This window comes from Mustelus asterias, chromosome X (genome assembly GCF_964213995.1).
Source record: "Mustelus asterias chromosome X, sMusAst1.hap1.1, whole genome shotgun sequence".
NCBI lineage: Eukaryota > Metazoa > Chordata > Chondrichthyes > Carcharhiniformes > Triakidae > Mustelus > Mustelus asterias.
In genome coordinates this window covers 8,264,267-8,270,266 of record NC_135834.1, presented here as the reverse complement: position 1 = coordinate 8,270,266, position 6,000 = coordinate 8,264,267, and positions in this window count along the sequence as shown.

Below are 6,000 nucleotides of genomic sequence, written 5' to 3'. Positions count from 1 at the left end.
AGAGGGAGGGGAGTGAGGGGAAGGGAGTGAGGGGGAGTGAGGGGGAGGGGGAGTGAGGGGGAGGGCGAGTGAGGGGGAGGGGACTGAGGGGAAGGGAGTGAGGGGTGAGGGGGTGTGAGGGGGAGGGGGAGTCAGGGGGAGGGGGATTGAGGGGGAAAAGAGTGAGGGGGAGGGGGAGTGAGGGAGGGGGAGTGAGGGAGAGGGAGTGAGGGAGTAAGGGGTGAGGGGGAGGGGGTGAGGGGGTGTGAGGGGAGGGCAGTGAGGGGAATTGAGGGGGGAGTGAGGGGGAGGGGAATTGAGGGGGGAGTGAGGGGCAGGGGACTGAGGGGGAGGGAGTAAGGGGTGAGGGGGAGTGAGAGGGAGTGAGAGGGAGGGGGAGTGAGTGGGAGGGAGAGTGAGGGAGGGGGAGTGAGGGGGAAGGAGTGAGGGGGTGTGAGGGAGGGGGAGTGAGGGGGAGGGAGTGAGGGAGGGAGAGTGAGGGGGAGGGAGTGAGGGGGAGTGAGGGGGAGGGGACTGAGGGGGAGGGAGTGAAGGGTGAAGGGGTTGTGAGGGGGGGAGTGAGGGGGAGGGAGTGAGGGGGAGTGTGGGGAGGGGGAGTGAGGGGGAGGGGGAGTGAGGGGGAGGGAGAGTGAGGGGGAGGGAGTGAGGGGATGTGAGGGAGGGGGAGTGAGGGGGAGGGAGTGAGGGGGAGGGAGTGAAGGGGTGTGAGGGGGAAGGGGAGTGAGGGGGAGGGAGTGAGGGAGTGAGAGTGAGGGGGAGGGTGAGTGAGGGGAGGGAAGTGAGAGGGAGGGGGACTGAGGGGGAGAGGGGTGAGGGGGGGGGGGGGGTGTGAGGGGGAGGGGAGGGGAGGGAGGAGTGGGAGGAGGAGTGAGGGGGAGGGGAAGTGAGAGGGAGGGGAAAGAGTGAGGGGAGGGGGAGTGAGGGAGGGGGAGTGAGGGGGAGGAAGTGAGGGAGTAAGGGGTGAGGGGGAGGGGGTGAGGGGGAGGGGACTGAGGGGGAGGGTTTAAGGGGTGAGGGGAGTGAGAGGGAGTGAGAGGGAGGGGCAGTGAGGGGGAGGGAGAGTGAGGGAGAGGGGGAGTGAGAGTGAGGGAGTGAGGGAGTGTGAGGGAGGGCGAGTGAGGGGAGGGAAGTGAGAGGGAGGGGGAGTGAGGGGGAGTGATGGGGAGGGGGACTGAGGGGGAGGGCCTGAGGGGGAGGGAGTGAGGGGTGAGAGGGTGTGAGGGGGAGGGGGAGTGAGGGGGAGCGGGATTGAGAAGGAAAAGGGTGGGGGGAGGGGGAGTGAGGGAGGGGGAGTGAGGGGGAGGGAGTGAGGGGGAGCGGGAGTGAGGGGGAGGGGAATAAGGGGGAGGGTGTGAGGGGTGAGGAGGTGTGAGGGGGGGGAGTGAGGGAGAGTGAGTGAGGGGGAGGGGGAGTGAGGGGGAGGGGACTGAGTGGGAGGGAGTGAGGGGTGAGGGGGTGTGAGGGGGAGGGGGAGTGAGGGGGAGGGGACTGAGGGGGAGGGAGTGAGGGGGAGGGGGTGTGAGGTGGAGGGGGAGTGAGGGGGAGGGGAATTGAGGGGGGGGTGAGGGTCGGGAATTGAGGAGGGGAGTGAGGGGGAGTGAGGGGGAGGGGGAGTGAGGGGGTGGGGGAGTGAGGGGGAGTGAGAGCGAGGGGGAGTGAGGGGGAGGCGGAGTGAGAGGGAGTGAGAGCGAGTGGGAGTGAGAGCGAGGGGGAGTGAGGGGGAGGGGGAGGGAGGGGGAGTGAGAGGGTGGGGGAGTGAGGGGGAGTGAGAGCGAGGGGGAGGGGGCTTTTCATTCTGCACAGTGATTGGATAAGAAAGGTTATTGTCGTATTTATTCTCGATGCAGCTAAACTTTGCAAAGAAGAAACCAATGGAATGGTTTCTCTGTCACGTTCGCTCAGTGTTTGTGCTTTCCCGCTCGATAGCGGTTAACCTGAGCCAAGCTGGTAATCATATTGCTGAAATCCTGGCGATAAGCTCATCTTCCCAGAATGCTTCGTGTTTGGCTGGAGTTTGGAGAAGGATCATTGCTGATTTGGTGCCAGGAATTCCCGTGCTGGATAAGAAGGGCATTGTGGAGTGAAGTGGGACTCTGTTCCAAGTGGAGCAGCTCCTTGTTCCCTCGGAGCTCCCCACACACAAACAGAGAAAGTGCAAGTCAGCACTGGGTCGCCCTGGAGAAGTCAACCCTCCAAGAATTGCCCCCCCCCCGTCTCCCGAAGTTGGAGCTCAACTGCAATCAGCGAATGCTTACTGCTGCCCAAAGCAGCCTGCAGATGGCACATGGTGGGAAAATGCTCGCTTAACCCTTTGGGAGCTGGATTCTCTTTTTCTGAGGCCTAGCTGAGAGGCCTCATCCATAATGGCCAAGAATTTGACCATGTCAAGCTCTGGGGCGGTGGGGTGGAGGGCAGAAAGATGGTACGGGGTATGGAGAGATGGCAGGGCGCTATGGGGTGGGTCAGTTTGGAATTGGAGGTGACTGGCACAAGAACAGATGCTTTAACACTGCAAATATTTCGGATCCGCAATGTGCCTCCTCAGTGTGTGGGTGAAGGCAGGACGTAACTGATGCGGGAGGATGGAGTAGATTGTCTTTGGTAATGTCAGTGATCTTGAGGAGAGTGAGGTTGTCACAAAGTGAAGGCCCAAAGCCTTTTTCTCTGTGGTGGTGTTTCCTCAAATCCGGATTCACACGCATGGCGGCCTCGTGATTGCGGTCTGGATTTTCACCCGCCCAGCGGCCTGGGAAAATTCCTGACTCAACATGACCCCAGTGCCTTGGGAGAAAGTAACCACAAAGACAGGATTTTCATTCTGAGGCAGGGAGTATGGGCTGGACTTGGAAAGAGTTTGGAGGCAGCCACGGGGCTGCTCCGGGTCCAATGTGGGGCATGAGGAGGGTGCGGGGCACTGCTTAAGAGGCTCACCTTGGTGCTGTATTTGTCCCATATCCCTCTAAACCTTTCCCATCCATGTACCTGTCCAAATGTCTTTTAAATGTTGTCATTGTCCCCGCCTCTACCACCTCCTCTGGCAGCTCATTCCATACACACACCACCCTCTGTGTGAAAAAGTTGCCTCTCAGGTCCCCTTTCCCTCTCACCTTCGACCTCTGCCCTCTAGTTTTGGACTCCCCTACCTTGGGGAAAAGACCTGGGCTATTCACCTTATCGATGCCCGTCATGATTTTATAAACCTCTATAAGGTCACCCCTCATCCTCCTACGCTCCAGGGAAAAAAGTCCCAGCCTATCCAACCTCTTCTTATAATTCAAACCCTTCCAGTCCCAGTAACATCCTTGTCAATCGACAAAATAGAAAGTACAATCAAGATCAGGCTCAAGGGGCCGATGGTCAACTCCTGTTCCTATTTCTTACGGCCTTGTGGTCTTGGGTCGCCTGGAGTTTGAGAGCCAACTAGGCCTCACTGGAGGCCTGTGCAGGCCAAAGACACGACAGCCCTGGAATTGAAGGTTTTAAGAAAAGTCCAGGTTGTTAATAAAGTTTGAAGTTTGTTTTAAAGTTTATTTCTTAATGTCACAAGTAGGCTGACATTAACACTGCAATGAATTTACATGTGAAAATCCCCTAAGTCAGGACTGACGGAGGTGGAAGGTAGTCTGGACCTTCTCATAGAATCACAAAATCATAGAACAATACGCACAGAAACAGGCCCTTTGGCCCAACCAGTCCATGCTGAACATGGTGCTCTCCCAGCGAGTCCCAATTGCCCACGTTTGGCCCATATCCCTCTCATCCTTCCCTATCCATGTACTGATCCAAAAGTCCTTATTTAAATGTTGCTGTTGTACCTGCCTTGACCACTTCCTCTGTCAGCTCATTCCATACACGCACCACCCTCTGCGTGAAGAAGTTGCCCCTCAGGTCCGTTTTAAATCTTTCCCCTCTCACCTTAAACCTATGCCCTCTAGTTTTCAATTCCCCTTCCCTGGGAAAACGACTGACTGGAATTCTACCGCCCTGCCGGTAACGGAATCGGGGTGGGCAAGGGGCGGGCAATGGAAATGTCCTTTGACCTCGAGCGGGATTTTCCGGTCTTGGGTCGAGTGAGGCCCTATGTGTGTTCATCCTATCTGTGCCCCTCATGATTTTATACACCTCGATAAGATCACCCCCTCATTCTCCTACGTTCCATGGAATGAAGTCCTTGCCTGGCCAACCGTTCCCTATAACTCAGGCCCACTAGTCCTGGAAACATCCTCGTAAATCTTCTCTGTACTCTTTCCAGTTTATCAATGCCTTTCCTATAAGAGGGTGACCAAAACTATACACAATACTCCAAGAACAGCCTCACCAACAACTTATACAACTGGAACATGATGTCCCAACTCCCGTACTCAATTCCCTGACTGATGAAGGCCAGTGTGCTAAATACCTTCTTCACCACCCTGTCTATCCGTGACACTGCATGTTCACTTTTTAAAGAAATATTCTGTACAGTTGATTTGCAGAGCTTGACTGAATTCCAACCATTTTTTAAAAATAGCACATCGATTAGTCTCAAATTCCTGACACAAATCTGTACAAGGTAGGGGTAATCTTGCAAGGCCCCAGTCATGGTAACAGCGCGTGGTGGGATGGAGGGACGATGCGGACAACAGGATAACTGCTTGGGCGGCATGGTGGCACAGTGGTTAGCAATGCTGCCCCACAGCGTCAGGGACCCCGGGTTCGATTCCGACCTCGGGCGACTGTGTGGAGTCTGCACGTTTTGCCCGTGTCTGCATGAGTTTCCTCCGGGTGCTCCGGTTTCCTCCCACAGTCCAAAGACGTACAGGTAAGGTGGATTGGCCATGCTAAATTGCCCTTTGGTGTCCAAAGATGTGCAGGTTCGGTGGATTGGCCATGCTAAGTTGCCCCTTATTGTCCAAAGATGTGCAAGTTCGGTGGATTGGCCATGTTAAATTGCCCCTCAGTGTCCAAAGATGTGCAGGTTAGGTGGATTGACCATGCTAAATTGCCCCTCAGTGTCCGAAGATGTGCAGGTTAGGTGGATTGGCCATGATAAATTGCCCCTTGGTGTCCAAAGATGTGCAGGTTCGGTGGATTGGCCATGCTAAATTGCCCCTTGGTGTCCAAAGATGTGCAGGTTAGGTGGATTGACCATGCTAAATTGCCCCTTGGTGTCCAAAGATGTGCAGGTTCGGTGGATTGGCCATGCTAAATTGCCCCTTAGTGTCCAAAGATGTGTAGGTTAGGTGGATTGGCCATTCTAATTTGCCCCTTGGTGTCTAAATATATGCAGGTTAGGTGGATTGGCCATGCTAAGTTGCCCCTTGTTGTCCAAAGATGTGCAGGTTCGGTGGATTGGCCATGCTAAATTGCCCCTTAGTGTCCAAAGATGTGCAGGTTAGGTGGATTGGCCATGCTAAATTGCCCCTTAGTGTCCAAAGATGTGTAGGTTAGGTGGATTGGCCATGCTAAATTGCCCCTTAGTGTCAAGGGAATTACAGGGATAGGGCCTGGATGGGATTGTGGGCGGTGCAGACTCGATGGGCTGAATGGCCTCCTTCTGCACTATGGGGATTTTATGATTCAATGTGATTGACTTTCCACTGCTCTCAGAAATGGCCTAACAAGGCACTCAGTTCACGGGCAACTAGGGATGGACAATAAATGCTGGCCCAGCTAGCGACCCCCATGTCCCACAGACAGACAGCGCCAATCTATTGACTGGCAAATCCAACAGACTCAGCAGCACAAGAACGGGCACTACCAGGACTGTGGGAAGACACTCGAAGGGGATCACAACTGGCCAGTCCTGGGTAAATCCTGGGATTTAGGATGGGGAGGGATCATTGTACCCCAGGGAGAGGGGGTGGGTTTTGTCGGGCAGGTGGCACAGAAGAAAGGGGTGGCGGGGGGGGGGCGGAGTTTGACATCTTTGGGTGGTGGTGCCCACAGTGCGCACAAGGGCACAGGGAACACCCTGAATGAGGTGCCCCCGCCCCTGCTTTTTCTTATATCGGCCTTAAG